The sequence below is a fragment of the Paralichthys olivaceus genome, chromosome 22, assembly GCF_024713975.1.
Source record: "Paralichthys olivaceus isolate ysfri-2021 chromosome 22, ASM2471397v2, whole genome shotgun sequence".
NCBI classification, from domain to species: Eukaryota; Metazoa; Chordata; class Actinopteri; order Pleuronectiformes; family Paralichthyidae; genus Paralichthys; species Paralichthys olivaceus.
Window position 1 is genome coordinate 14,454,227 of NC_091114.1, and position 17,349 is coordinate 14,471,575.

A 17,349-nucleotide genomic window follows, 5' to 3' on the forward strand; every position below is an offset into this window, starting at 1 on the left:
TTTCATCATTATTGTTTAATGAAGCACAAGTAACATGACAGAGTTACTTTCTTTTAACAGAAAACAGAACGTTGAATCAACAGATGAAAAAATAACATGTTAAGTAACCAGAAGAAGTAAATCAATTAACAAACACAGTAGTTTTCTTAGTATATAAACTGTTGTAAATGTCCGGAAACCCCGCCCCCAAGGTCTTTCATATATAGACTGAATGAAGATGGACGACACGTCTCCACTTCCTTCCACTCTCCACGAACAAAGCTACAATAGCTTGGTTACAACGCTGCCATCTTGTGCCCATGATGTCATTCAGATGCATTCGGATGTTCTCAACCAATCAGGAGTCAGTGTCCGCTGTCAATTATTACACCTTGTTTTTATATCATCAAATAAGAATAAAGCCAAACTGATGAGAAACATGAACACGTCAGTACAAGGTGCTCCAGAACACAAAACAGGAAACAGTTAAAAAGCAAACAATGAGAAACAACTTGAGGGCAGTTTGAAGATCACAGAACAACAGAATAAATACAGAAATAAAAAATGTTAGTAAAGTAAAAACTAGATTAAATAAAACATTATAAAAATGCATAATTAAAACAGGGAAAGAAGATTAAGATTAAATAAAAATGTATTTTTCATACCAAATCAATTAAACATTATTTGATTTTGAAAAAGGGTTTATTTCATATATATATATATATATATATATATATATATGTTTTTAAGATTTCCTGCATTATTTACGAGAGATACACTGTTGTGGCAGGTGCTGAAAAGTCCTATGTTTTGAGTTGGACTTGAATCTCTCATCCTCCCTTCTCCCTCTGTTCATTTGTCAAACCAAGTGTCAATCTCTGGTTGGCCAATCAGAGAAGAGTATTCCGACCTAACAGGTGCGCAAAGGGGGCGGGACTTATTAAGAAGGAAAGAAAACATGAAAACCGGAAAACAACCGAGATGCTAACTGTTAGCTGTAGGTAGTAGTAAGTTAACCTGAGCTAATGAGCTAAAGCTAATAGCCGAAGTTGTTGTCAGTGTGTATTGTGTTATACCTGAAGTGTAGGTTGGGTTTTGTAGCTGATTTCCGCTCAGTGATTCAACTTAACTACACAGACGCCATTTTTTAATATGGAGTCTTGCCTGTCGGCTGTCAGCCTCACCTGTGGGCACCAGAGGAAACAGTTTCTCAGTGAGTATGGACACAACATGTGAAATATGGACATCTACAGTAGATACAGGATGTTTATCAGTGTCTGTGGCAGCTCAGGGGAAATGTGCTTTTACCTACCAGCTGATTTTGTGTTATTTTACAAACCAACAAACAACTGAGGGGAGTTAACTCCGATTCAAATGAAATGTTCATTTGCATAAACACCGATGACAGTGACAGACAAAAGCCGAATGGATTAATAAGCAATAAACACATTCATTTATGTGAAATATAACAATGAATATAATACATTTACGAGGCCTGACCATCACACAGACGTCCCTGCATCAGTAATGTTATTATCCCTAATATCCTGCATTTATTCCTTTATGTACAGAATCAGTGTATTTTTTCGGAAGCGTCAAGCTGCAAATCCTTGTTCTTCTAGAATCCTGTGTGACTGAGTCGTAAATAAGGATCATTTATGGTTCCGTTGTTCCAAATCTTGTCTTGACAAACAAAATACACAAGTGCCACAAAGATTTGTTTACCACTGATTTTATTTTTCTGCGATAGTCCTATTGGCTTTTTGTTAAGGGATCCATGGTGATGCTATAACTTCCTGGCTGGCCTACATACATTCTCTCTCTAATCAGAGTTGTACAAACAACATGGTAGTTTTCCCACTCTGTGTAGAAACAGCAGGGGTATCACCAGATTGCCGGGGAGAGAGACGAAGAAACCAATTGTCAATGGCAAACAGTCGTCGTTCACCGCTTTAGACTTGCTCAGTGCAAAGCTAATCAGAATCCCCACAAGCCACACTAAGAGCACCACCAGTATGGCCATGGTGGTGTAAAATGCCCTCTGCTTGAATTGGTTAGCCCTGCCCCCCTCCCCCGGCCCAGGACGTTTTAGAGCATGGAGAACAGAGAGGCTGCAGAAAGTGACGAGCACCAAGGAGAAGACTAAGAAGCTGAACACTGGGCTGTCGCTTGATGAAGGAACGTACATGTAAAATAAAGCCATCACTGCAACGCAAAGCAGCAAAGCAAACCCACTGCTGATATAAATGATCTTAACTGCATTCCGACTTCGCAGGCGCAGGTAGATGACTGGATGAACAACAGCCAGGTAGCGATCAATGCTGGTCAAGCAATGGTAAAACAATTGTCCAGGGAAAGTAACAGAAAAAGTAATTAAGAAGGCTATCATCAATGATGGAGCATTGGTGAAAGTGATGCAATAGTTGAGAATGGCCACTATGACGTTAAGTATCTCGATAGTGACCATGTGGTAGGTTAAGATATCAGAGTGGCTCAATGTTGCACCAGGACATCGCTGCCGCCATCGCTGGTGACCCACAAAGAGGACGAGGATGCAGAGTGGGAGGATGAGGAAGACTTTGATGATGGCGAAGATGCTGGTGGAAACCTTGGTGGAGAAGGTGTCAATGCAGCTGCCATATTGATTGAAGTAAGAGGAGTTAACCGACATGACTCGTCTGAAGAGGAAGAAAAATAATAATAGCAACACAATCAAACGGAAAAAACCCAAAAGTCAGATCCGGATAAAAAAAAGAGTCTGTTCTGTTAATTTATTAAATATCTAAAAATAGTTTTACGGTTGTAAAATATAACATATTCACGCCATATTTACTTAGTGTTCTTTGTCTCTGATCACACACTTCCCCTGTTCCACATTAAAAGCGCTACAGAGGTTTTAGGGTATTTTATTGTGAAAGATCTGATCTAAGAAAAACACAATCCAGCAATAATCAATAAGACACATACCTCGGTCGTCAGTAGCTCTCGTGTGTGTTCACGCTTTCTAGTCCTTATGTTTTCTAACCACTAAGCTTACGTGACAGACGAATGGGAACAGGGCTGTGGTTGTAATTTTTGCATGTTGAGTAAACTTCATGTTTTGCTGTTAAAGCAGTGCCTCATGTAAATTGAACCAAGCTAATGTACTTTCCATAGAAGGCATAAGCTAAATCATGTGAGGTGTGAAATGGGACTATGTGAAATACACCAGTGGTACTAACTTATCTACTTTGTAATATTTGTCCATTTAGAGGGAAAGGTAAAGCTTAGTTGACTGTATACTGCAAATATTAGAAATGAAGCCAAATATTCCAGATATGAACGCTGCCATCTTGCACCAGTGACTTTATGTGGAGTCTGTGCAGTTTCCCACCAAAAACACATGTTCGACTAAATGCGAGTCAGTCTCAGTCAATTACAATGTTTTTATAGAATAACATTTAAAATGACCTTGAATGATTTGGGCCATGACTCATCTCCTAACATGGAGGAGGCGGGGTTTATGACCTATACTGCATCCACCACTAACACTTCATCAGTCGTCAGGGTCAACACCTGCGTTATTATTGTTTCCTCTTGTTGTCCCTCAGGCTTTTTATGGAGCTGCAGTTCATCTCTGTTCTCTTGAAGTTTTTCTTTTACCATCGAGTCTGACGACAGCTGACACTCGACCGCACTCAGACCAGGCTGACGTTCATGGCTGCACGACACATTTGAATAGACACCACTTTTAGTCACAGGTCATTTGAGTCTTGTCAAACTGGTGATAGATGAAGCTTTGCTAATGTCGTTGTTGAAGAGCTCTCGCTACACTTGTTAGAGAAAAAAACTGAGATTGGTCATCCTTCCTGGATGTTTCTTGATTTATAAATCAAATATTTCATTTTCTTTGGCCTGGGGTTTGGAGATGATTTTTCACCACTATTAAAACAGATTTATAAGATACATGCAACCTGGATTCACATGATCCACATGACTTTACTTGGTCAGACTTGAGACATTTCAGATATTAACTGGTGTATGTCCTGGTTCATTCTTACATGAACTCACTCTGAAATTCGCAGCAGGAAAAGTTTGCATTCCCACATACGGCCCGTCTAGAAAACTTTAGTCGCTTCAGTTCACATATGAAAACAGCTGTACTTCAGTTTCTGCAGTTATTGTTAATCTCAGTTCAAGCTGCATATTCTATGTTAAAATAGGTGTCTTTTTCTTTATCCTGAATTTAGCTCTAACCGACGTAGAATTGCCATAAACTGCTAAATACACAATGTTGCCTTCCACAAGCTGCACATGGCCCTGTTCCATGTTTGCACCATTTTGGCCAGCAGAGGGCGTCTTTGACCACCTGTACTTTTCTGCCTCTGCTCTAACATGTGATAAGGACTCATTTTGAGCCCAGTGGGAAAAGTCAGAGGTCACATATTGAAATCACGGCTTAATTCCATTTAGTTGCGTCAGGCTCCTGGTGTTGTGCATGCAGCCTCAGTGCCACCTGCATGCAGGAGAATGGTTGGCAGCAGATGTTAAAAGAAGCCTCAACAGGAAGTTAGCAGTTATGAATTCAGTGATTACTGACAATATACAATTTTCGTACATAAACAAACTCCTCAGGCGGAATTCATCAGACCATCTTTAAAATCTGTGAATCAATCTTGAGATCTCTCTGATGAAAAGTTGTTGTGTTTTGAGTGTATAAGGTCAGATAGTCCCCAAACTTCACATGAGTCTCAGCCCAAAGACAACTACATGGCAATATCCAGTCATAGTCAAAGCGCCACCTACTGGACACATGCTTTGTACTCGGTGGCCGCGAGGGGCCCATCATCCCTTCATTCAGCTTTTATCACTGTTCCTGTTGTTGTCCTTGACCTTGGTTGTGCATGAGATTGCAGCATGGCTAACTGCCTACACTCTAAGTTTAACTGCATTCAGAACATTTTAGTTTCCCTTTCACACTTTCTTTACCGCAGCCATCAAATCTAAAAATGTCTCTTTGAGGCTCCAGCTCTCAGCCCCTGCAGTGGCCCCTTGGTAAACCCAGTTAATCAGATTATTTCTGCACCATAAAAGTATTTTTGGGGGAACAAAATCTGCCTCTTTTTAGCTTGTTTGTCTCCTGTGCGACGTCGCAGGCTCTTTTTTTCCCTCGATTCATTCCCACATGCCCTCTCGCTCTATCTCATCGCCATCTCGCTGTACTTCACCTGTGTGTGTCCTGTCTCCCTGCGGAAATGAAAAATGGAAACCGCATTCATCCGATGAAAACACTCCCCCTCTCCTCCCCACCTCATCTTTTCTAACGCCGTCACCCAAACACTGAGCGGCGTTCAGGCACAGACGGGATGAAAGTGTGGCGGAGCGGGCACAGGAAGTCGGGGCTGATGGGATTGGGGCTGCAGTGTTTTCAGGATGGGACGCTAATCTGTTTACCAGCTCAGGTGAAAGGAGGATAGCGGATGCTTTTTGTGTGGAGGTGGAATCTGGAATAGAATAGAATGCAGCTCAATAGAATCCATTCACTGTAACACAGCTCTGACTTCATCCATCTATCTTTTTCATCATCTCCTCCTAAAATTGATTGCTCCAGACTGGATGGACATTCATTTCACTTGATCTTAATTAATATGAGTCCACTCCTGCTTGTCACTCAATTAAAACAAAGGGTTATTAAAGACAACACCAATGTCCTCTGTCACGCTTTTCCCAAACACATGAATCCAGAATACCCAAACATAAAAAAAGGGGATTCTATATGTGCTTCACTGACATAATGAAATCATATCAATCTTTACAAATCCTTTCCACCTCGTTGTTCTGCAAGATTTTATCTCATCTTCCTGACTGAAAGGTATCTTTGGTATTGCCTGGAGAAATGAGAACGCTGTGAAATCTTCGTTGCTCTTTATTCCCCCCCAAATCTTTGTAATTTTTCTTCCATCCATCAGGGTCACGGTGAACTCACTCAGCCTCCTCCAGTCTCCGCAAGTGTGTGTTTGTTTGTGAGAATGAGCCGAGAGTGTGAGCAAGTTTTTAGATTAGATGTAAGACTGCGTGTGCGTTCGTGTGCTTCCCTCATCTGAGAGCTGAAGTGCGAGGGCAAGGTGACTTTGGCGTAATCCGGCAATTTGGGTTTTTGCACACAGAAACCTGAGGCGAAGCACGGACAAAGGAGGAAGCTAAATGGCAGCACATGCATAGGGAGAGAGAAAAGCTCCAAGAGGGGAAGACGAGAGGAGAATGGAAACGTAGGAAGAGGCAGAGAAAGCTGATTTTCTAATCCTCCAGTCACAAAGTCTTCTATTCACATGAGACCGGCTTTATGGAGTTATGTAAAGACATCGCGGAGTTAAGAGCCATTTCCTTCAACCTCTGCCCTCTGCTGAAGATATCGAGCTTGTGACCATTTGAGCGCACCCCAGAGGCCACTCAGTAAGGAGATTATGGGTATACACTGATACCCTGTATCGGGCAGACTTGAGCTGGTGTTAAAGCTGCTATATGCAGCTAATACAAGAATAAAGTACAGAATAAGTTAGATATTTATTCACCTGATGCTTACCTCTGCCTGTCCACGGACTCTGACCCTTGCCTGACCCTTCGGTTTGTCGCTTCGCTTTTTGAGCAGTGTTTTCCTGCCGGTCCAGAAGTTTGAGTTTGAACCCAGAGGAACTGCAGCAGATGATAATGGTCGCTGTTGGCTGATCTCTCCCTGGCAGCCACACTGGCGATGCCACAATCACTGTGACGGAGATTTAATCAGTGTTCTGCTCCCTGCAGACCATGCCAAACCATTTTCATAATGGCTGGAATGATTTCTAACCCTGACACAGATCTGTACTGCATATGAAGGCTGTTCTCCCATTGTGATTTGTCTCATTCTTCTTTCTGCTCGTCTTGATTCTCCTTCTTTAAGCTTGGTGCAGTTTTGATGAAGAAGAAACCTCTGTGACTTTTTATTCGAAGTTCCAACATTCAACTGTAGTGACCTTTTCCAATTCAAAATATAGATTTTAGAATCGTAAGAACATCAGCTTGACCTATTCGATGCTCTCTTGACCTGTCAGTAAAGTAAGTCAGTCATTTTCCGTGGTTGAAAATCTATAAAATTGAGGACCCTAACAGGCAAGGTCGTCGTGACACCAAGGCATCTGTGAAGCGAAACGTGTCAGTGATATGGGTTCGACTGAAGCTGGCTAATTGACAAACAGTTTATCGACTTTGCACAATAGATCACATTTCAATGACGGCAAATATGCGTGGTCAACTGGTAGTTTTCACTCAATGACGGCAGTTGAAGTAGCGCCACAGATTAGCATATAACTGATTGCGTGTCATGTAAAACTCATTCATACGTGACTTTTGGAAAAGCTGACGATTATAGCACACGCTTATATATGTATATATGTACACACACATGCTAATTTGCTGCTCGTTGGAGCAAAGCGACACAGTTGACGAGGCAAATCTCAGTTTAACCATGTCACTGCTGACACCTGCTTGTTAACATTTAATGGAAGGAAACAGGAATGAGGAAGTCAGGGGAAGAGGAGGAGCAGTAAGAATAGTAAAGAAAGATTAGGAGGCTAGGAACAGGAGGAAATACATAGTAGGAAAGGTCTGTGAGGAGGTGAAGTAGGATGTGGAGTAGTAGGATGAGGTGAGGGTTCTCAAGGTTCCTGGTGGAGGAGAGCATGATGAATAAAAGAGTGATAGGGAGGATGAGGGGGAGAAGAAAGTGATGGAGGAGCTGTAGATGTGAAGGATAAGGAACAGAGTGACAGGAGAAGTAAAAGGAAATTAATTGTCTGGTAGAGCACTTAAGGTTTTGAGTAGCAATGCATTCTGAGGGCACTTAGTAGTGGATTCTACTGCATTGGCCTCTTCTGACATTTTTTAATTAACTGTTGCATTGTGGGATGTTGATGGACTGAGGGTATAAAGAAACATGGTCTTTGCTGTCTCCTTCATTGGTTGAGCTTGCAAGATTATTCTTAGCTGTTGCTAATGCTAATGTAGCTCGTTAACAATTAAACTGGGGTTGGTAATCCTGGAAAAGCTAGCAAGAGCAGGCTACACTTTAAAATAATGACACGATACATCCCACCCCCTTCCATCGTCAAAGCTCTGTCCCAAAAACACATGCGTGTGTCTCAGCCTGTTTTTATATCATCAAATAACTAATGAAAACCAAACTTATCAGACACATGAACACTTGAACATACATCAGTGTGATAAGAGCTATTTTTTTCCATTTGGACCGTGTCCCATCTGCTAACATGGAGGAGACCGGGTTTATAACCTATACTCCGTGCAGCCACCAGGCAGTGATCAAGATCCTTCAATTTTTGGGGGTTGTCATGTCGTCCATTTTAATTTACAGTTAAGAGGTCAGAAGGACATTACACATTTTACACACACACACAATGAACTTTTGAGGTATGCTACCATATAAGCTGACGCCTGCAGACAAGCTGTGCTTTAAAAATAAGTGTGTGTGTGTGTGTGTGTGTGTGTGTGTGTGTGTGTGTGTGTGTGTGTGTGTGTGTGTGTGTGTGTGTGTGTGAGTGTGTGTGTGTGTGTAGACACTGATTAAGTTCAGACACACACTTGCGTCACAAAACTTCACCAAGCTGCTGTCCTGGAGAATGTCACATACTTGCACAACTGTCTTCTCTCTCTTTGCTTCATTTCCTTCCTCTCCTCTGTTCCACCTCTCCTCCATGTTAATTCTCCCCCCTCTTCACTTCCTATATCTCTTAACCTCTCCTCTGTTCCCTCATCCATCATATTCCTCCCTTCTTTGATCCCTCCAAGGTCTGCCCCTCTTTTTCTTCGCCTTATTTCCATCTCCTTCGTCCCCCCCCTCCCTCTCTCTGTCTTTCCATTCATCTTCTCATGATGATGCAGTAATTGAATCAGGTGTCCCATGGATACTGACTCCCACACACTGTGCAGAACAAACAGACACACACACACAAACACGGCGTACCAGGCCAAAGCAGGAGTAATGGCCGTGGCACCAGGTGTCTGTGTTATGATGGATTATACGTGTTCACATGCACACACACGCACGCTAACACACACGCCAGCACACGCTAACAGACATTCATTCTTTCCCCTTATAGAATTTAGCATCAAACAGAATGAGTACATGTAGTGAATACATGAGGTTGTCAGTGTCCTGTACGTTTCAGCTCTTCAGATTATGACAGTAGTAATTCTACACTGACGTCACCTAAAATGATAAACTGTAATAAAATGTAGAAACTCTATAAGTCGTCTGCGGGAAGACTTCGTTGTTTGCATGATTCTCGTGTGGCTGCAGAGGGCGCTGTTGCTTTGTGAAAGTTGCATAGTGGAGCTTTAATGTTTTCTTTATTGTCTTGATATGTTTTATTATCTTTTTAAGCATGTCTCTGTTTTATTCCTGTGCTGCACTGTATGTTATGAATAGTTAATGACTATTATTACTTTTTTTTTTTTTTTAATGAATCATAATCTACGAATTCATAGATACATTTGCCAGGCTCAGGGAGTAATTGGTGAAGAGGTTGTAGTCGTCATGTGTACGTGGAGGAGCAGAGAGTGAAAGTGCGTGTGAAGCAGCCGCAGCGTTTTATTTGATTCCTCCTGGATCCAGAAGGAGCTGCATGCGGGGGATGCGGCTGTTTTCTCCGCCTGCAGCCTGCATCATTTATTCAGTCATTTTATGTGAAATCTATTGTTTTCATCACCTGTAGCTGCAGAACTGAGGCTGAGGGAAACATCTCCTCCTCTCATCTCCTCCTTTTTTCCCGCAGGAGCAGCAGCGGCGGCAGGAGCGGCAGGAGCGGCGGGATGGGCCGCGCGGAGAAGAAGCGGCGTCGGCAGCAGAGTCCAGCCGGCGCGAGGAGCGCGAGACGATCCCACGGAGGAGAGAAGGGCGTGTGAGGAAGAGGAGGAGGAGGAGAAGACAGGAGGAAGGAGGAGGAGGAAATCCCGCGAGAAAAGAGGAGACGGACGGACGGACAGATTCACGCAGAGAGAGAGAGAACCCGCCGCACGTGAGACCTCGGGGAGAAGGGACTAACCGTTAATCTGGAGAAGAACGAATATTTTTCTATTCTTTCTTTTTTTTTTCTCCACGCACACACGGAGAGAGGTCTCCGAGGAGAAAAGGTAAGAAACAGCCAACAGCCACTGTCCTCTTCTGTTTCCCTCATAAACCCGCATCAAACCCGCATCAAACAGGATGAATTAACACCTGTGAGCCTCCGTTAATTGATTAATTAACTCTCCTCCCGCTGTTCATCACTGAGGTGTGTGTGTGTGTGTGTGTGTGTGTGTGTGTGCTGTACCTGTGATCAGCCCTGCAGGTGTATCAATAAGAACATTGTCAGTAATGTAAGCTGCGCCATGATGCGTGAATGTGAGTTTAAACCGAACACAAGCGGTTTTTCTTTACTCCCACTTTTGATCCTCACAGAAACGTGTGTGAAGCTCCATCCCCTCACTGTGGCATTATTGTTGTTGTGTTGTTGTTGTGTTGTTGTGGTTGTGCTGTTGTTACTGTAAGAGCGGCTCCATCCCTCCCACAGGTCCGGACTCAAGCCCACCTTCATCAGCTGTTTGTTGCGCTTCCCCACGCGCACACGAGTGGTCCTGCGTGTACGTTGTTTACCCAGAATCCCGTTTGATTTGGCACACCGGAGACGCACGGTGCGGGTTCATTGTGAGTGTGTGTGTGTGTGAACATGACACTGTTGTTGAGTTGGAGCCGCTGCGGGTTGTGTATGCGGAGAGAGAGATGCTTTGGGTGACTGGTGGGTGGTTCATGTTCCCTGACTATTGACTAATGCTGGAAAGAGACTGAGCGTGCGTGTGCGCGTGTTAGTGTGTGTGTGTGTGTGCGCCTGTGTAGAGGAGGGCTGCAGAGTTTGTGGGTCCCTGTTGGCTCTCCCCTTTGCGCGTCCGTGCGCACGATGAGGATGGAGGTTGTGCTGTTTTTGCGCGCGTCTGCGTGCACGTTGCTGTGAGTTGTGTGTTTACACATAGACCTGTGCATGTGTGTGTATTCGAGCGTGCATGAGAGAGGAAGAAACAAAAGAAAAAAAGAAAAGCAGAGATGGATGGGACTGCATAATGTGTGTGTGTGTTGCCTTGCGTCTATGTGCGCGCGTGCAGGTAAACGCAGCGCGCGTTCGCCGGCCCAAAGGGTTTTCCCTGCATATTAAACCTCTCACCATGCAGCCCTCCTGAAGAGTTCCCCCTGTTCACCTGAAGCACAGCCTCCCTCCAAATGTCAGGCCAAACATTAAGTTTCTGCTGCAACACACACACACACACACACACACACACACACACACACACAACCACACACACACACACACACACACACAACCACACAACAGCAGCAGCAGATGAAAAGTATTTGTAATCATTCATCTTGAGATTCTGTGTAAACATGGACTCCTCAGCAGTTTAGAAACATCCAGTAAATCTGAGACGGTGAATCTATCCCACAGTTTATCACACGTTATCACAGAATAATTATTATTTCGGTCGCTGCAGCTCAGCTCTGTGTTTTTTCGGTCAAAACCGTTTTCACAACATGAGAAACAGTTCTTCCTGTTGCTGAAGCAGTTCATTGATCAATCAGATTGATTCTTCACTAAATAAAATCATTCATTCTTATGAAAACCACAAAATATTTTCTGGTTCCAGTTTTTTTTAAATGTGAGGAGTTGCTGCTTTTGATTTTATATCTTTAGACATTGGACATGTAACAGGACCTTGGGGGGCCCACGTAAAATGAGCCAAAGTTTTTTCTTTTTAAAAATTAGACAAGATAGCGGACACATTTTATGGTCCACTCGGTAGTTTGATGTTAAGTCTGATTCTCTTCATCAACAGCATCCTCACTTATTATCACTTAAACATTCAAACCTCGACGAATCCACAATTATATTCAAGGTACCAGGACGTTTCATTTTGTCGCCTTTTAATTGCGTCATATCCTCTTCTGGTTCCAGTTTTTAAAATATGACACTTTACTGTTTTTTTCGGTTTTCGGCGAAAAGGTCCAAAGGGGCCCGACATCGAAACAAACTGTGAATGTTAGAAATAATAAGTTGATGGACAAAATACAACTGTTTTGAGAAGATGCTGCACAACTCACAGATTTATGAGAGCGGACAACAAATCATGGCAACATTTCTGCTGCGAGGACCAATATCCACCTCTTTTATATCTCATCTTTGACACTGAACATCTCCCACGAGTTCACATTTTCTTGTTTTTCATCTGTGTGATGTTTGTCCTGATGGTGCTGATTGCGTAACGGATCACACCTCAGTGATCCGTCCAACTGTTACCGCAGCAGCTGCAGAGATGGATGCATCTGAAATGTGCAGCTTCTGCCAATCTGGCATGGCGCACAGTGTAGGTGTGTGTGTGTGTGTGTGTGTGTCGTCTTCCAACTAAAACACACAAAAAATAAGAAAACAGCTATGCAACAGTCAGCAAGAGCTGGGGCAAGAGAAACGAGAGGAAAGATTTATAAAGAAAGGATGAACGTGGTGAACACAAAGAGTGAGAAGCTCTTCGAGAACGTGTTTGTTTAAAGAAAGGATTCAGACAGAAGAGGAACGTGGATCATATCTGAGCTGATATGATTAGAAAGTCAAAGTCTCTCACTGGTTTTTCCACTTTCAGCTGATTCTCATCAGTTTGTGTGTCAGGATGAGAAATGTCAGCTCCGTCAGTACGAGTGTGTGTCTGTACATCTGCCTGTAGTCGTACTGTAACTCTGCTCTGTTGAGCATTATCAGCAGATGGTGAAGCCTCACGGTTTATCTGAAATATAGACATGAGAACGAAGAGCACCTGGAGCCCTGTGTGTGTGTGTGTGTGTGTGTGTGTGTGTCACACACATACAACAAGTCTAATGCCTAAAGGACAATATAGGTTGTTAGTCAGTGTCCTACAAAACCACCTGTGTACAGTTTCAGGATTCATTCATATTTCCCATCTTCCACCACTTGTGCTAAACATCTGGTTTGTGAAAAAAAAAAAAAAAAAAACCACATTTACCTTCAGTTTTTCTTCTTAATGTCTGGAAAATATGTTAAATACACAGTTTTCCTCATAAAACACCCGTAAAACAGATTTTTTAAACAATGTCTTTTTGCACCGACTGAGAAAAGTCGCACAGGAGCTGTTTGGTTCTTGACTCGTGTGAGAAAAGCTCAGTGGCTCCAGAAACTCAAATTTTTGTCATCCACTCTTTAACAAGCTCTGGACATCAGGTTGTGTTTAAACACATGAACGTCACTTTCTAACGTTTTCATTTGGTTTCAGCAAAATAATTAGATTTGGGCAACAAGATGATTTGGTTAAGGTTCAGCAACAAAAGTGTTTTTTATGTTCTACTTAGGTTTAAGCAACAGAACTAGTCGGTTTCATGGTGACGGTCGGTACTGCAGCGCTGCCACGTGATTGGCTGATTGGATAAGTGCGTGAATAAGCAGGTGTGCAGGTGTTCCTAATAAAGTGCTCACTGAGTGAACAGAGTATTTGTTCGTGTAGAACCAGGAGCAGGTTTTCAGCTCCTGACAGAGAAAGTTTTTTTTTCTCTTTTGTTACTCGGCTCTGACCCGTGTGGGCGAGATAAAAAAATCTCTCTCTCTCTCTATCACTCCCCCCTTCCTCTCTCCCTCTTTCTTCCTCCTCCACTCTTTTTTAAAATCTTCCACACAGATAGATGGAGAGCGATGTGCTCGGCCTGTGATTGTTTTGTGCAGCAGAGTGAAACACACACTGTGTGTTCATCCCACTGTGGACTCTGTCTATTCCTCCCTCTTCTTCACTCTCCATCCTTCTCTTTCATATTTTCCCTCCATCCTTCCCCTCCTCTGCTCCTTCTCTCTCTCCTTGTTGCTCAAGCCGTGTCATCGAGTCCCGGCATTCACACACAACCTCTTTTTCTTTTCTCTCGTCTCCCTCTGCTTGTTTTTCTTCATATTGACCTCGGATTCCTCTCTCCCTTCTCCCTCGTCCTCCTTTCCTTTACCTCTTCTTCCTTCTCTACTTTTCTTCTCCTCTTCCAATGTTCTGTAATTTGTTGTCGCTCATTTCTTCCCTCCTCATTGTTTGCTCTCCCTGCCCTCCCAATCTCGCCTATTTTGACCTCCCCACTTTCATACATCCCTCATTCTTCACCTCTCCTCGTGCCCTTGTCACATCTCCCCTCTCCCTGCCTGGTTCAATTATTTTCTCCTCTCCTCCTCTTCTCATATCTCCTTCTTGTCTCCTCTCCTCTTCTCATATCTCCTTTCCTTTCTTCTTGTCTCCTCTCCTTGTTTCCTCTCCTATTCACATCTCTCCTCTCCTCCTCTTTCTCCCTGTTTTCTCTCCTAGCTCTCATTGCCTCTCATTTCATTTGCTCTCCTTTCCTCTCGGCTCTTCCTCCTCTCTTCTTCCTTGTCCTTTCTACGATAATAACAGTCACATTGACCCTCTCAGGAGGCAATTGAAAAGCAAATGATTGCAGCTGATACCACGAATTACCACACACACACACACACACACACACACACACACACACTCAGTTTTAATGCAGTTGCTTTCATGATGCAGGAAGCAGTCGTTCTATTCCTCAGAACAGAGTGACATTACTAATCGCTCTGAACAAACACACACACACACACACACACACACACACACACACACACACACATTGTGTAATCTACTGGAAATAGATTAATTTTAATCAATGAGTAAACTCATCAGGAACAACCTGATCCTTTCCACAATCGTTTCAAACGATGTAAACTTCACTGCCCACATACTTCCAAGCCTCCTTTATGTTGTTAAGCAATTCATCCAGTAGAGGGCAGCAACGTCGGAGCAGGTTGTGATAATGTTCCTCTTAAGAAAGAGTCGAGAGACGCTGGTGTTCTGTGGACGGTGATTTTGTTTTCTGGAAATGTCCTCTTCCTGTCCTCTGGTCTTCTCAGTTGAAATGTTGGCTACACTGCCCCCGGTGATTTCCAGTGGTACTGCTCAGAAGACGTGAGTCTCCAAGCCTTTATCTCACGTTGAGGCTCTACGTTTTTAAAAAAGGTTAATTTTAATACCAGTCGTTTCATATTCAGTCACATGTTGTGTGTCGTCGAAAAGCGTCTGAGACTCATGTTTGTTTCGAACACTCTTTATACCTTTCGCTATCTTCAGGTTTGGCTGATCACTCGTTCCTAAAGTCTCTTCGTCAAATCCCGCCGTTGGTTTTAATCACCTGCTCAGACGACTTTTATAAAACCTCAGCGTCCAACATCCAGGAGCTGCTGTTAGGAATGACCTCAAGTGCCACTCGACTTCCTGTGAAGGGAATTGATGATCGAATGTACCCCCCCCCCCCCAACAACCCGTCACCCTATGTTTTATCTAATATTGATCAGTCACATTTTTTATGGATGGATTTTATGGTTTTGTAGATACCTCAAGGTTTTCATTACTGCGAATGGAGTAAATGAACTTCTTTAATCAACCGTCACAGAAACCCTGCAGTTTAGTGCTCGTGTACACATGAACTCATCGAAGCACAGATTTTATTTAGCAGCTTCCAAACAATCGGCTGAAACTCGTCAGGTTGCGTTCAGCGTCGGGTTCCCGTTGCCGCGGAGATCAACTGTGGGTCAGTGGTGAAAAGCACGCAGCTAAACGCTGGACCGATGCATGAATATTTAAAATGAAAAGACTGAGTGGAGCAATGGTGGTCGACCGTCGTGTTACGCGCTGGTTGTTCTCAGGGCTGTGACACGACTACAGACGTTTCTAACCCGTCAAATTAAAACTGTCAAAGAGCATCAGCCACGAAGTCCTGAATGTTTCGAGATGACAGAGAAACAGTCTGATTGATTTGTCTGTTCGTGAGCAATCACTTCATTCTAATTGACTTGTACTTGTTTGTTTAAACTGCTACTCGGTGGTAACAGTGGGAGTTGAACCTGCACCCGGGGCCGAGCAGTGCCTTGCTCCACTGAGCCGACTGAACAAGTTAATGTGATGTGATAGCAGATGCAGAGGAGCTGATACTGGAAGCTGAGAGTTCAAGGAGGGATTCTTCTATCAGATCCATCACTGTCACACTAATAACACACACACACACACACACACACACACACACACACACACACACACACACACACACAGCTGTAATGAATGGGTGTAATGTCAAATTGTCTGGAGAATGCTGTCTAGACATGTGATGTGCAGCCTATGACCTTTGCAGCTTAGTCATCTGGGCTCTGAGGGAGGTGTGTGTGTGTGTGTGTGTGTGTGTCTGTGTGTGTGAGAAAAAAAGAGTGAGAGAGAGAGTCAAAGCTAAAAAGACAGACAGTAGTTGGTCAGTTGACATTAGATGACAAAGTTTGACCTGTGCTGACAATTTCTACGATATTTCATAGAGCAAATAATCAACAGATTCATCAGTAATGAAAACAGAGTTCATGAGTCCAGGAGTTTCTCTGGAGTTTTGCCTCTGTCATCAACTCACCCACTAACTCACAGAGAATCCTCCATGTCAATGTCCCGTAATTACTCATGTTTGGTGCTTTGATCGTGATATTTCTGCGATGGTAGTGGGGATAAAGTACATTTGTTAAGTTCTTTTGAGTCAGGTTTGTTTGTAGTTGGATAAAAATAACAGTCACCTCAACTCCTTTTTGTTTGGATTGGAAGTTAAAGGATTAACCTTCATTGAAGCAAGAAATAGGAATGAGGAAAATCTGATGGTGTTGGCATGTGTTCATTCTCCCTAACACGTGTGTTCATGTCTGCATGATGAAAAGATGTAAGTGAGCATCTGTGGCTGTTTTCTACACACGTGAGTTTGTATGTTTATCTGTGTTTGTTCACAGGCTTGGGAATAATTATCCATGCGTGTGCGTGTCCAGTTCTTCCTTGGGTCACGCATGGAGATGTCATCCTGCTGACAAACTAACGTGAAGACTAAAACATAACCTCCTCGGTGGAGATAACAGAGGAGGAGCACAGTAGAAGCAAAGCTCCACCTGTTCCTAACATAGTGGTCGTATATTAAAATAAACACCTCAGCCTCGTGCAGAATCGGCCTCAGGTGCAGCAGAAACTCTCTGTCACAGTAACAATAATAACCGTGGGAAAAGTCGCCACATTCCTCCCACACGATCCCCGTAAGACGCTCCGTCACTTTGCAAAGACAAACCGGCCGCAGGACGACGAACGTCTCATTGTTGAAACGAAACAATTCATTTTATTCTTAATGCACAGGAAAGAGACGGCAGTCATCCATAATTTGACAAACAATAAGTGCTGGGGCCATTACAAAAACACAGCAATTACTTCTGG

General features: G+C 43.3%; 1 protein-coding gene across 1 annotated transcript in view; it reads left to right on the forward strand.

The window, feature by feature from the left end:
* The first annotated feature begins 1,054 nt into the window (after nucleotides 1-1,054).
* trpc5a (transient receptor potential cation channel, subfamily C, member 5a) overlaps nucleotides 1,055-17,349 on the forward strand; it is a 76,430-nt gene continuing 60,135 nt past the window's right edge. The window contains exons 1-2 of the mRNA XM_069519038.1: nucleotides 1,055-1,192; nucleotides 9,783-10,140. The gene's annotated coding sequence lies outside the window, so the exon portion shown is untranslated. The remainder of the gene's footprint in view (nucleotides 1,193-9,782; nucleotides 10,141-17,349) is intronic.